Source organism: Microcaecilia unicolor, chromosome 3 (assembly GCF_901765095.1).
Source record: "Microcaecilia unicolor chromosome 3, aMicUni1.1, whole genome shotgun sequence".
Lineage (NCBI taxonomy): Eukaryota > Metazoa > Chordata > Amphibia > Gymnophiona > Siphonopidae > Microcaecilia > Microcaecilia unicolor.
This window is the reverse complement of record NC_044033.1, coordinates 74968981-74983484: the sequence shown is the minus strand read 5'-3', so window position 1 is coordinate 74983484 and position 14504 is coordinate 74968981.

Sequence of the window (14504 nt, the reverse complement as noted above, 5' to 3'; positions counted from 1 at the left end):
GTGTACCGGTAATAGCCGGAATGCTGACTCGATGTCCGCTTTGGCCATGAGTGCTCCCTGTCCTGCTTGCCTCAGTAGTTGCACCGCCATGTCAAAGGTGGCATACTGCACTGAGCTAGCCTCGGGGGGCAGGAAATCGTTCACCGATCCACCCGCCGGATAAGATAGATTGTGTATGAGCCTATATTTTCCTGGCTCTTTTTTGGGAATGATTGCAAGGGGGGATACTATGAACCTTTCGAAAGGCTGGTGGCGAAAGGGGCCCGCCACTCTCCCTAAGCTCAGTTCCTTAGTAATGCGCGCTCTGGCTTCCAGCCTCAAGTGCATTACTGAGGGGGAGTTCCTAGCAATTCTCCCTTGTTGTGTGCCGTAGTATGGAATCCTAAATCCGTGTGCAAAACCCTCTTCGATATCTAATGCTTCCTTCCTGCGTGGGTATAATGCTAACCAAGGCCTCATGGCAGCTAGGTTAACCGGGGAAGGAGCTTTCACTCTGTTATGTGTGTCATATTTGGGCAGAGGTTCTATCAGGGGCTTTCTTAACGCATTTGCTGGCGGGGTGTGGTGCGCCGCATGCGGTACAGGCATGCTTGAATTTGCAGCTCGGTAAGGTACATGTGGCTCTGTTGAATTTCCAGCATGTTCCGTCATGTGAACCAGCTGCTCTCCCTGCTCCGTGTAACCCCCCAGGCCGAAAGGGTCTACTTTGTGTGCCAGCTACCACTCCTCTGTTAGTCATAGTGTGCATCCATAGGTCTGCGTCTTTCCACCCCCACCCCAATGTAGAGTCACCGTCCATCCTGTCTCTATATTCCTCATCATATTTTAGCCATCTGTACCCCTCGTAATCCCTATAGGCTAGCAATATGTTGTGTGCATATGCCAGCATCGGGCTAAATTGTTTGGGGTCGGCATGACCCGCGGCATCTATTACCCTGATGAATGCCAGTATCCAGTTAAATATCATTCTTGGTGTGCTGCTAACTCGTGTCACTGTATTTTCTTTCGCATCTTTTCTCCTTATCTTACTCTTCTTTCTCCCCTCTAGTACCTGAAACATATCAAAGTATTTTTTGTTCTTTATCTTTTTTTTGGGTGGACTTGGGCACGAGCCTCCATATGTGCGGTAATGCTGCTAGGGGGGGTGGTCGCTCGTCCCTGGCTGCTGCTAATTCTGCGCTCTGCGCTTCATCGTCCTCATCCGACGAAGAGGAAGATGAGGACGACGAACTCGAGCTGCTCTCTGTGTCGGAGTCTCCTCGTCTACTCTTTTTCTTTCCTTTCCCTTTCTTTTTCTTCTTCGGTTTTTTGTCAGTTGTATTCTTAACCACGCTAGCAAGCGCAACTTGTCCTGTGTTGTAGCCCTCTCTTTCGTTGTGTGCGCCCTGCTCCCCTACCATCGCTGCCTTGCTCCCTCCAGACAAATCCGCTCTATCCCCAGCATTCACCTCAATAGTTACATTCTCATGTGTGCTACCGGACGTACCTGCAGCGTCCGGTATCTGCGTTTCGTCTCTCTTAGCTGGTTCCTGTATCGGGTTACCCGGTTTAGTGTCCTCGTGAATAGGGTCTGGTTTGCCCGAGGCTGCTGTGTGTTGGGCAGCACCTGTCGCCTGCCATGGCTGGTATGGGGGGGGGGCCAAAACCTGGCCACGCCCCATAGTATGGTGGTTGTTGGGGGTAGCCCCATCCCGTCCCATACGGCCATGGGGGCGCGATCGTGTACTGCCCGTGCCCCGAGCTCCCCTTCGCCTGATCCGCTAAGTTCTGAGGCATTGCCCATCCAGGGAATGCTGGTGGGAACGGCCAAATTCCTGAAGCGGCTGCCTCTTGTCTCGCCTTGGCTTTCTTTTTCTTGTCTTTCTTGGCCGCTATGGCGTCTTCGGTGGCGGCTGTTTTCTTGTTCGCTTGCTTCTTTTTGTCTGTAGTGCTCGGTGGTGGCGTATCCGATGCATCGTACCCTGTCTGCTCGTCTTCCCGTGTGGGTGACGCGCTGTGTCCATCCTCCGCTTGGCCTTCCTGTGCGGGACGGGTTTCAGTCGCTTCTGTACCTGCTTCCATTCTGATGGGGGAGGGAATGCAAGGTGTCAATAGACAATGATCTAGATGGACTTAAAAGATAAAAAGTTAATATCTGCCTCACTGGGGAATTATATAATTGCCCAGAGCCCCTGGCAAATATTACGGCCAATGTCCTACGCCACACCATTAGCTATGTACCATACTTATAGTTTCTTATATCTTTATATTATTATTTTATTTTATATTATTTATTTTATTTTATTTTTATTTTTTTAAATTTATTTATTTTTTTTAAACGGCAAACTTCCGCCGCCTCTGATATGGACTATACCGACTCTACTATATTGATTATCCTTTCATAGGGCTCACCCATATGGCCGCTCCCTGATCCATGCATTGTTCCTTATCCACAGGGGCAGGAGCTTGACTGACCAATATGGCCGCCCCCAGAGCCATGCATGCACTAACCAATATGGCCGCCCCTCTCCTGCCAAAAGGCCACGTTTTTCTTTAACAAGGGAAGGAACCTGGCGGACCAATATGGCCGCCCCCAGATCCATGCCTGACTAACCAATATGGCCGCCCCCATGGCCGTGCCTGACTAACCAATATGGCCGCCCCCCTCCTGCCTGGAGGCCACGTTTTCTTCACACGCTTATCGCTAATTTTTTTTTTTTTTTTTTTTACTTACATTTGCTTGTAGGGGAGGATCGCCAAAACACAGGATCTGGGATCGGTCTGTCCTTTCCTTCTTTTGCACGCGCACGCCGGCAAACAGCTGGCACCGGATCTGGGATCAGTCTGTCCTCTTTGGCCGACAACTACGGGCCCTGATATCGCTCCGGATTATGCTGCCACTTCTACTTCGGGCTCCCGCCGCTTGTGAGGCTCGTCCCGGTGGGGGAGGGGGTCGCCGCTGGAAGCGCGGCCTGGAGCGCCGCTTAGGGTTACCATATGGCTCCAGAAAAAGGAGGACGGATTGAGCCAACCGGGTTTTACTTCCATTGCTTTCAATGGAAAGCAATTGCTTTCAATGGAAGTAATTGTCCATTGGTTTACATGGAAAGCAATGGAAGTAAAACCCGGCTGGCTCAATCCGTCCTCCTTTTTCTGGAGCCATATTGAAGGAGTGGAACGCCGAATACTACCCGAATACTGCTGAACAACAGGACAACCTCATGTTTTTGTGCCTACTGATGGACGTATACTTATGCACTCTACCTCTGCTTTTGGCTGTTTAGCCACACCTTATTACTGCACTGGACATTTGTGCCTTATCCAGTTTTACTGTTTACTAACGAAAGAAGGTTGCTGTTTACTAATGTAAGGACAGAATGCAGGACTATTAGACATATAGCTTGTAACAGTAGTTTGCAAGGCCTATACAAGACCAGCTTGCATGTAGCAACGCGACCTTGGAGGGTGCTGACACCCCCTGCATTCCTGAGCCGAACCTTATCTCCTGTGCTAGAAAGGAGCATTGTGTGTGTGTGAAGAATAAGCTGCTAAGTTTCGTTTTTCTTGCCAGTATCATTTCAGTGTTATGACGTGAGTATGTACTGGGACTACAATTTTGTACTGTAAGAACTACAAATGTTTACTGCGCATGCCAGTTGTGATGTGTAAGGGGCCAAATGCGCAGGCCCAGTAGGGAAGTATAAATGTAAGTGTCAGATGATTTATGACACACAGTGTCCCGAGACTACTCGGTGCTGTTCACTTGCTAGCAATAAAGTTGCCTTGTTTGGAACCAAAGTTTGCCTTTCGTCTCCTGATTTCCCACCTGTTTCATTGGCGACCCAGATGGGACAGAAGTAGAAAGGGGAATCGGATTATATTCTTCCCCTCCCCCACTGCGGTCGAGTCGGGTTATCGATCCCCACCCGAGAAGGTGGTGAGTGGCCACCGCTGATTTCAGCGTCCATCTCCCGGAGGAGGGTCGATCAACTCCGCCTGACTGTAGAGGGGGCTGTGTGGTTCCGGCAAGGCACCTTTTCTATTTCAGAAAGAAGCGTACGACGGCGCAGCCTGCGACCCCGGCGGACAGGCGAGTATACTCTACGTAGTGACCGGCCCAGTAAGGACCGAAGAAGAGGCGTGATCACCCTCTTTTAGCCAGTGACTAATACGGACTATTGGTATACGACTAGGTCCCGAAACTCACTAGGCTCCGGCGACGAAACCGAGCGGCGAACGGGAGGGTTTCTTGTGGCGTATGAAAGTGTGTGGATGGGCTAGCAGTTCCAGGCCGGGCGACCGCGTCCTGGTCAGGCCGAGTGTTGACCCTTTTGTGTCTGGTGGAACGAGACCCCTTACTCCTCCACCGCCCCTTCCCCCTTTTGTCCGTCACCTGTCCTTTGGCACTCAGGTTAGGATGGGCGGGGGTGGGTCTTCACCGTTAGACTTAATGACGGAACACTTTAGCGAAGTGTTCGACCAAGATAAATGTAGCAGGGCCGGGATGATACAGAGATGTCAATTTATGTGGCCAGGGCTAGGAATTGCCGAATGGCCCCCGGGAGGGTCATTCGAGTATGAAAAAGTGGCGGCGGTCATGAATATTGTTATAGTTGAGGGAAACCCAGGCTGTCCCGAGGACATCCCATATATAGAAGCGTGGTTGGATGTAGTCCGGGACCCGCCGGCTTGGGCCCAACGGAAGGTAGAGAAGGCCGCCCTCATGGTGGTAAAGCAGAGAAAGGGCCGGAAAACTAAACTTAAGGCCCTGCCGACCCATGCCTTCGCTCTCCAAAGCTCGGCAACCGCTGCCGTTCAGAAGGCCGCAGGGACCGCCCCCATACGGCCTACCGCCCCTAGCGCTGAAGCCACTGAGACCACGCCCCCTGCTACCATTGGTAAGGTAGGAGCTACGCCCAGTACGACCAGCACACTTTCTAGAATGAAACCCCCAAAGGAAACCCTAGGGAAAGTTCAGGGGTTGCCCAAAAAGAAGCCTCCAAAGGCCCCGATACTTGCTACGGCGGAAGCATACGAAGACGACATCGCGCCACCGCCGTATGCCCCGATATACCCCGACATCGCGAGCCTGGAGGAGGGCCCGGATAACGCTGATGCTTCCGGGTCAGAGTCGGAGGCCGGAGAGACGTCCCGTCCAGACTCGCCTGAGTCACCGGGCCCCGCAACCATACGGAAGAGTAAACGGGTTGTGAAGAACATTACTCGGTTCCCCCAATCGAGTCCGCGCAATGCCCTCCCTTCGAGCAGGAAAGAGGGAGCCACTAACCTATTCCCAGTTCGACAATCTACCACCTATACCCCTAACCCGGCGGAAGGGGGGGGCCAGCCCATTGAATCAACAGTTTATAGCCACGTTCCCTTCTCGAGCGCCGATTTGTATAACTGGAAATTGCATGGGCCGTCCTACGACCAGAAACCCGAGCAGTTGGTGGAGCTGGTGGAAGGCATTATATACAGTTATAATCCGACTTGGGGAGACCTTAGGCAGTTGAGCGCCCACATCCTGACCACTGAAGAACGCCGCCTTTTACAACAAAATATGGAGCAAGCTGTCCGGGATGCGAACCCCACCCATGCCAACTTACAGAATCTAATAGAGACGGAGGCGCCCCTCGCTGCTCCTGCGTGGGACTACCGAACCGCTGAAGGCCAAACCCTTATCCGCCGATACCAGCAGGCGTACCTGGCCGCCTTAAAGAAGGGGAAACAGAAGGTTACCAATATGGGGAAAATTCACAGTGTAGTCCAACAAAAGGACGAGAGTCCGGGGGATTTTCTGGAACGGCTTATGGAGGCATTTAGAAGGCACAGCCCGATAAACCCCGAAGACCCCAGGAACCTCCCAACCGTAGTTATGAGTTTTGTTAGCCAGTCAGCACCGGATATACGAAGAAAGCTACAGAGAACGGAGGGGTTCGAAGGGATGAGCCTCAGCCAACTGAAAGCTATAGCGGATCGCGTATTCGGATATCGCGACCAGGAAGAGAAGACGGAGGCCCGAAAGGAATCGACCAGGCGGATGCGGGAGAAGGCAGATGTGTTGGCCACGGTGCTGGAAGAACGGATGAGGTCTAGACCAAAGGGGAGGGGCAGAAGAACAAGAGGAACGCGGTCCCCCATAGGACGTAACCAGTGTGCAAATTGTCGACAAGAAGGACACTGGTGGGCTGATTGTCCAGAGGAGATACGGGACAGCCCGAGAGAAGAGGAACCATGGGACCGGCAGAGAGAGGAGGAGACGGGCGACCGTACAGGGGCCCCCAGACGAGGCCGGGGAAGGGGCCGAAGAGATAGAGGACGGGATGACCGGAGGGAATGGCAGATGGCGGTGGACGCTACCCGAGACAGCACAGCATGAAGAAACCGGGAGGGCAGAGTCCCCACTGACCCTCTGGTGGAAATTCGGGTGGGGACAGAGTCTATGAAGGCCTTACTAGACACGGGGGCCCAGCGATCTGTTATCACCACCGCCATAGCCCCAGCCACGAAAGAAACTATACCAATTGTGGGAGCCTCCGGGAAATCCCTTGCGGCCCCCCTCCTCAAGGAGCGCCAAGACCAGATCGGAGGGACGATGGTGTCTCATCAGTTCATACACATCCCTGGATGCCCAGTCCCCTTGATTGGTCGAGACCTGCTCTGTAAGCTCCAGGCCACCTTGAAGTTCAAGACCACGGGTGAAGTGGAAGCTCGCTTTGAAGATCGGCCAGTAACACTTATCTGTCCAGTAAGAGAAGAATGGAGACTACATGCTCCCTCAACTGTAGGACCTGGCGACTGCCGTTACGACCAGAATACCCCTTTTGCCCAGCAGAGGCGAGCCATAATGGATGAAGTGCCTGATGTATGGGCAGAAGTGAACCCCGGAGGACTGGCCGTTAACGCTATCCCCATCTGGATTGAGCTCAAACCGAATGCTCAAGTTGTCAACCAAGGACAATACCACGTCCCCTATGCAGCCCGGCATAGTATGCACACTCATCTACAGAAACTTCTTCAACAGGGGGTTCTTAAACCAATCAGATCCGCATGGAATACCCCATTGTTGCCCGTTAAGAAGCCAGGAACATCCGAATACAGACCCGTCCAGGACTTGAGGAAAGTCAACAACCAGGTAGCCGACATAGTCGCCCTCGTACCAAACCCCTACTCCATCTTAGCCCAAGTGCCATCCCAGACCAAGTGGTATAGTGTCATTGATCTGAAGGACGCCTTCTTCTCCATCCCCCTTGCTGCCGACAGCCAGAAGTTGTTTGCCTTCACGTGGGAAGACTTACAGACGGGAACCAAGCAGCAATATACATGGACCCGGCTTCCTCAGGGGTTCAAGAACTCCCCCACCCTCTTTGGTGACCAGCTTGCCCAGGACCTGAAAACGTACCAAGACGAGTACGGGCCGGTCGTCCAGTACGTGGATGACCTGTTGGTGGCCCGTGAAACGTACACGGACTGTGCAGAAGCTACCCTTTACCTCTTGAAAACCCTGGAAGCCCAGGGGTACCGGGCCAGCCGCAAAAAGGCCCAGATATGCGAGATCGAAGTCGAATACCTGGGTTTCCGCCTCCGAGAAGGAACCCGAAGGCTCGGTACCCCCCGAACCCAAGCTATCCGCAACCAACCCACTCCTGCAAATAAGAAGGAACTACGGGCACTCCTCGGAGCCGCTGGATATTGCCGCATTTGGATCATCAACTTTGCCATCCTGACCCACAGTTTGTACGCCAAACTGAGAGGGCCTGAACTCGAGGGCCAAAATCTCCAGTGGGAGAAACACGAACTGAAAGCCCTTCAGGACCTCAAGGATGCCCTTGCGGCCCCACCAGCGCTCGGACTACCAGATGTGACTAAGCCGTTCCACTTGTTCATCGACGAAAAGAAGGGATTGGCACTTGGAGTCCTCACCCAACTGGTCGGCACCTGGCAACGCCCTGTAGCATACCTCTCCAAGGGAATGGACAATGTGGCACGAGGATGGCCGGGCTGCCTCCGAAGCATTGCGGCGGCCTGTCTGCTGATACACGAGGCCAATAAACTCACGTTTGGCCAGACACTCTTTGTGACCACACCCCACACCATCCGCGGCCTACTCGAGAGCCACGGACCCAGATGGATGACCAACTCCCGATTGGTCAAATACCAAGCCCTCCTGTGCGAAAATCCGGAGGTGCGGATCCTGGACACAACCAACCTTAATCCTGCTACCCTCCTTCCGGCCCCTGAATCACCACTCCACGACTGTGAGGAGGTAATGGCCACTGTGCATTCTAGCAGACCTGACCTCAAGGACCAACCCTGGCAAGGGGGCATCACCCTGTTCACCGATGGAAGTAGCCAAGTAATAGAGGGAAGTCGAAGAGCTGGCTATGCTGTTGTATCTGAGGACCACGTGATCGAGGCTATGGCCCTGCCGCCCGGAACGTCAGCCCAGAAAGCGGAGCTGATCGCCCTCACCAAAGCCCTCCTGTGGGCTGAAGGGAAAGTTGTTAACATTTACACTGACTCCAAATACGCCTTCCTCACCCTCCAGGTGCATGGAGCCTTGTACAAGGAGAGGGGATTCCTGACAGCTGAGGGAAAAGGATTTGCAAATGCCACTGAGATTTGCCAACTGCTCGAGTCGGTGTGGAAGCCAAAGAAAGTAGCTGTAATGCATTGTAGGGCCCACACCGGCCGGACGGACCCTATTGCCCGCGGTAACCAACGAGCGGATGATGCCGCAAAAAGGGCAAGTCTGCTCCCTTGCTCTACTCACTCTTCTGATCCTGTACTCGTCGTCCATCTCCCTACAGAAATCCCCATCTACACCTCCCAAGAAACGGAATGGGCCCGACAAGAAGGCCTGGAGTCACGAAATGGCTGGTGGGTACTACAGGATGGGCGCATATGGATACCCGAAGCCTTGGCCTGGACGGTGGCCAAGGAGGCTCACGATCGCACCCACCTGGGCAGGGACGCCCTGGGGCGCCTACTCGAGAAAACTTACTACATCAACAAACTGTCCCTGTGGACCAAAAGTGCTTCCAGCCGATGCGCAACTTGTGCCCGGAACAACCCTCGAACGGGGCCCGGTCCTATGCCAGGACATGTTCTCCGAGGCACTAGCCCTTTCCAAGTCTGCCAGATTGACTTTACCCACATGCCCCCGGCCCGGGGCTACAAAGCTATCCTCGTCGCCGTGTGTACCTACACCGGATGGATTGAAGCCCAGCCCACCAGAACGGAAATGGCTAAAGAAGTCACCTCCCTACTGCTTCATCAAATCTTACCCAGATACGGTCTCCCCAAGCAGATAAACTCCGACAACGGTCCTGCCTTTGCCAGTGAAGTAACTCAACAGCTCAGTACGAGACTGGGCCTCGATTGGAAGTTACATTGTGCCTGGAGACCCCAAAGCAGTGGAATAGTGGAGAGAGCTAACCGTTCCCTGAAGAACCAGCTAGCCAAGCTATGCCAAGAAGCCAAAGCCAAATGGCCCGATCTGCTTCCACTGGCCTTGCTACATCTTAGGTGTACCCCCAAGGCTACCGGCCTTACTCCTTACGAGATGATGTATGCTAGGCCACCACCACTACCCTCTTTTCCCGACTCCTTGCAGATACAGGGCGAGAGTTCCTTAGTGAGACAGATGAAAGCATTACACGAGGTAGTGCAAGACATCCAGCAATACACTGAAAGAGTAGCCCCCTTGGTTCTCACCAATCCCACACATCGGTTCAGGGTAGGAGATGAGGTCTGGGTAAAAGAGTGGGATGAATCTGACTGTCTAAAGCCCAAATGGAAGGGGCCCTCCCTTGTTCTCCTAACGACCCCAACCGCTGTTAAAATTGCAGGAAGCTCGGTGTGGATACATTGGACCCGACTGAAACCTGCCGCTCCCACTAACAGCACCCCGAAGCGTTGGACTGCTCATCACCATCCAGACGCTCCATTACGGCTGACCTTAAGAAAGACGTGAACCACCAGATTCATGCCTGCCCAGCAACAGGAACTCAGCTTCTGGACCCACTGCGTTTTTGGCTCTCTGTTTATCGCAGCCTTCATCGTGGGCCTCATTATCTTCTTGCTGCAAAAGCTCGGATACCTCCCACCACATCTATAATGCTGAGCATCTTCCTTCTCCTGTGTGCAGTCCCGAGCTATCCTGCCACCCTGAGCCTGAACTGCACTGAATGTTTGCGCCTGGTGCGCCATCGTATAGAGGGAGGATATCACCTGGTTACCACCCTCATTCACCAGACGCAGCCCCCGGAAGGCGATTGCCGGCTTCTCCCGACTTGTGCCCTCATAACCCCGAATGGCCTCCAACAGTTCCACAGATGCCTCCAAGGCAATCTCACTATCTGCCATAGCCCTACCAAGCCAAGATACTACAATGTCACCCTCAGTGTAGGACTCCCTGCGTATGTGGCCGGGCCTCCGGGAGTCGAGGGAGATGGCATTCTGTATTACATAAATTCCACTCGCATCCTTGTCGGTGGCATCCAAACGGTAGCAACCCTAACCTTCGACGTTTGTGTCGCCATGGACAAACACCCTTGGTCTCGCAAATGTGGCAGCCAGAGTTGGCGTAAGGCATATGTGAACGACCACAAGTATGTCTGCCCCTTCAGTCCAGACGTGAGATGCTGCTCTCCGTGGGTTTGGCTCCCATAAGTACATAAGTACATAAGTAGTGCCATACTGGGAAAGACCAAAGGTCCATCTAGCCCAGCATCCTGTCACCGACAGTGGCCAATCCAGGTCAAGGGCACCTGGCACGCTCCCCAAACGTAAAAACATTCCAGACAAGTTATACCTAAAAATGCGGAATTTTTCCAAGTCCATTTAATAGCGGTCTATGGACTTGTCCTTTAGGAATCTATCTAACCCCTTTTTAAACTCCGTCAAGCTAACCGCCCGTACCACGTTCTCCGGCAATGAATTCCAGAGTCTAATTACACGTTGGGTGAAGAAAAATTTTCTCCGATTCGTTTTAAATTTACCACACTGTAGCTTCAACTCATGCCCTCTAGTCCTAGTATTTTTGGATAGCGTGAACAGTCGCTTCACATCCACCCGATCCATTCCACTCATTATTTTATACACTTCTATCATATCTCCCCTCAGCCGTCTCTTCTCCAAGCTGAAAAGCCCTAGCCTTCTCAGCCTCTCTTCATAGGAAAGTCGTCCCATCCCCACTATCATTTTCGTCGCCCTTCGCTGGGACCGAGTATGTGCTTATACGGGTGGAGGATATGCCGGCTGCACCGGCCTAGGCGAGTTTCGTCGAGGTTCTGGTAACTATGTGTCCCTAGACTGGCCCATTCGAGGACACGATATGCCATGGAGAGGGACGTGGGGCCTTGGCATTGACGGAGGAGGAATGGATCCGTTGACATATATTACCATATATCAGAGCCTCGAAACAAAGCCTCCTACGCACTACCAGACTACTGTCGTCGGCTACCAAGAGGTATTCGATGAAATCGCTCGTGCTGAACAGACCGAGACTAAATTCCCCATTACCCCAGAAGCCCGGAATATGTTCCTCAACTTGGCCGAAAACATTGCCCTCTCCCTGGGAATTGCCAACTGTTTCGTCTGTGGAGGCACCGACATGGGTGAACAATGGCCCTGGGAAGCGAGAGAGATCCGACAGCAAACATGGGATGCACTCAACACCACTAACATTACCTTTCCCCAACGGCCGAAGCCGTACGAATGGGCCCTAAGAACAAATATCATAGGTACCCTCTGCGCTAGTCGAGCGCCATCGAAGCGGTACTCTGTACCAGTGGGAGATTCTGCTTGCACGGGGGTCCTTCAGTATAATGGAAGCCGGACGACCTGGTGGCAAACGGATGACCTGCCCGCCCCGGAGCCTATTTGGACAGAACCCACCTTGAACACGACATGGACATACGGAGGAAACGCCTCCCTCAAGTGGGTAGCCCCGGAGGGCTACTACTACTACTACTACTACTTAACATTTCTAGAGCGCTACTAGGGTTACGCAGCGCTGTACAATTTAACAAAGAGAGACAGTCCCTGCTCAAAGAGCTTACAATCTAATAGACAAGTGAACGGTCGGTCCGATCGGGGCAGTCAAATTGGGGCAGTCTGGATTCACTGAACGGTAAGGGTTAGGTGCCGAACGCAGCATTGAAGAGGTGGGCTTTAAGCAAAGACTTGAAGATGGGCAGGGAGGGGGCTTGGCGTAAGGGCTCAGGAAGGTCGTTCCAAGCATAGGGTGAGGCGAGGCAGAATGAGCGGAGCCTGGAGTTGGCGGTGGTGGAGAAGGGTACTGAGAGGAGGGATTTATCCTGTGAACGGAGGTTACGGGCGGGAACGTAAGGGGAGATGAGGGTAGAGAGGTAGTGAGGGGCAGCAGACTGAGTGCATTTGTAGGTAAGAAGGAGAAGCTTGAATTGAATGCGGTATCTGATCAGAAGCCAGTGAAGTGACCTGAGGAGAGGGGTGATATGAGTATATCGGTTCTGGCGGAATATGAGACGTGCAGCAGAGTTCTGAACAGACTGAAGGGGGGATAGATGGCTAAGTGGGAGGCCGGTGAGGAGTAAGTTGCAGTAGTCCAGGCGAGAGGTAATGAGAGCGTGGACGAGAGTTCGGGTGGTGTGTTCAGAGAGGAAAGGGCGAATTTTGCTGATGTTAAAGAGGAAGAAGCGACAGGTCTTGGCTATCTGCTGGATATGCGCAGAGAAGGAAAGAGAGGAGTCAAAGATGACTCCGAGGTTGCGGGCAGATGAGACGGGGAGGATGAGGGTGTTATCAACTGAGATAGAAAGTGGAGGAAGAGGAGAAGTGGGTTTTGGTGGAAAGACGATAAGCTCGGTCTTGGACATGTTCAGTTTCAGGTGGCGGTTGGACATCCAGGCAGCAATGTCGGATAAGCAGGCCGATACCTTTGCCTGGGTCTCCGCGGTGATGTCTGGTGTGGAGAGATACAGTTGGGTGTCATCAGCATAGAGATGATACTGGAAACCATGAGATGAGATCAGGGAGCCCAGGGAAGAGGTGTAGATTGAGAAGAGAAGGGGTCCAAGGACTGATCCCTGGGGAACACCAACAGATAAGGGGATGGGGGTGGAGGAAGATCCATGAGAGTGAACTTTGAAGGTGCGGTGGGAGAGATAGGAGGAGAACCAGGAGAGGACAGAGCCCTGGAACCCAAATGAGGACAGTGTGGCAAGAAGTAAGTCATGATTGACAGTGTCAAAAGCAGCGGATAGATCCAGGAGGATGAGGATTGAGTAGTGGCCTCTGGATTTGGCAAGGAACAGGTCATTACAGACTTTAGAAAGTGCTGTTTCTGTCGAGTGAAGAGGGCGAAAACCGGATTGAAGCGGATCAAGGATGGCATGAGAGGAGAGAAAATCAAGGCAGCGGCTGTGGACTGCGCGCTCAAGTGTCTTGGAGAGGAAGGGTAGGAGGGAGATGGGGCGGTAGTTGGAGGTACAGGTAGGGTCTAGTGATGGTTTTTTGAGGAGTGGCGTGACTACAGCATGCTTGAAGGTGTCGGGGACAGTTGCAGTGGAGAGAGAGATACTACTATATCTGCGGGCGCAGGGCCTACGAACAGCTCCCGGCCCGCTGGTACGGTACCTGTCTCTTGGGCACTGTTCGACCTAGCTTTTTCCTTCTGCCCCTGCGAGTTGGCGAAACTTTGGGTATCCCCCTATACGTGGAAAAGGGGCCAGATACCCCTGCCAGACGTAAACGGTCCTTTCTAAACACCAAGCCCAAAGTCCAAATTGGAGACTGGAAAGACAACGAGTGGCCGCCAGAACGCATCATTCATTACTATGGACCGGCCACATGGGCTGAAGATGGTACATACGGGTACCGAACCCCTATCTATATGCTGAATCGCATTATTCGCCTACAGGCCGTGCTCGAAATCCTTACTAACGATTCGGCCTTTGCCCTCAATATCCTAGCCCGACAAAACACTAAGCTCATTACCGCAGTTTACCAAAATCGCTTGGCTCTTGACTACCTCCTAGCCCAGGAGGGCGGGGTGTGTGGCAAGTTTAACCTCAGTAATTGCTGCTTACAGATTGATGACCAGAGCCATGTCATCAAAGAGATAACTGACCGAATGGTCAAACTAGCCCACGTCCCCGTCCAGACCTGGAACAGCGCGTGGGACTGGACTTCCTCCCTAACCAGCTGGTTGCCAACCTCCGGGAGCCTGCAAGGCCTCCTTGTCATGGGTGGCCTGTTTTTGTTGTCCTGTTTACTAATTCCTTTGTCTCTTCCCTTTGTTTTCAGGTGTCTCCGCTCCACCATGGAGAGCATCGCTGACCGCCGGGCTGCTGCCCAGCTCATGGCTCTCCAGATGTACTCCCCCATTCCCCAGTCTGACGAAGCTTACGATGAACCACCTTGTGGCTGATGTGCACTTTGAACCCCCTGAGTCACTTCATGGGCCATTACCCTTGTGCCAGCAGAAAACCGGCTACAAAGGGGGGGGGATTCCTCTAGGGACCCTCCGTCTCAACCCC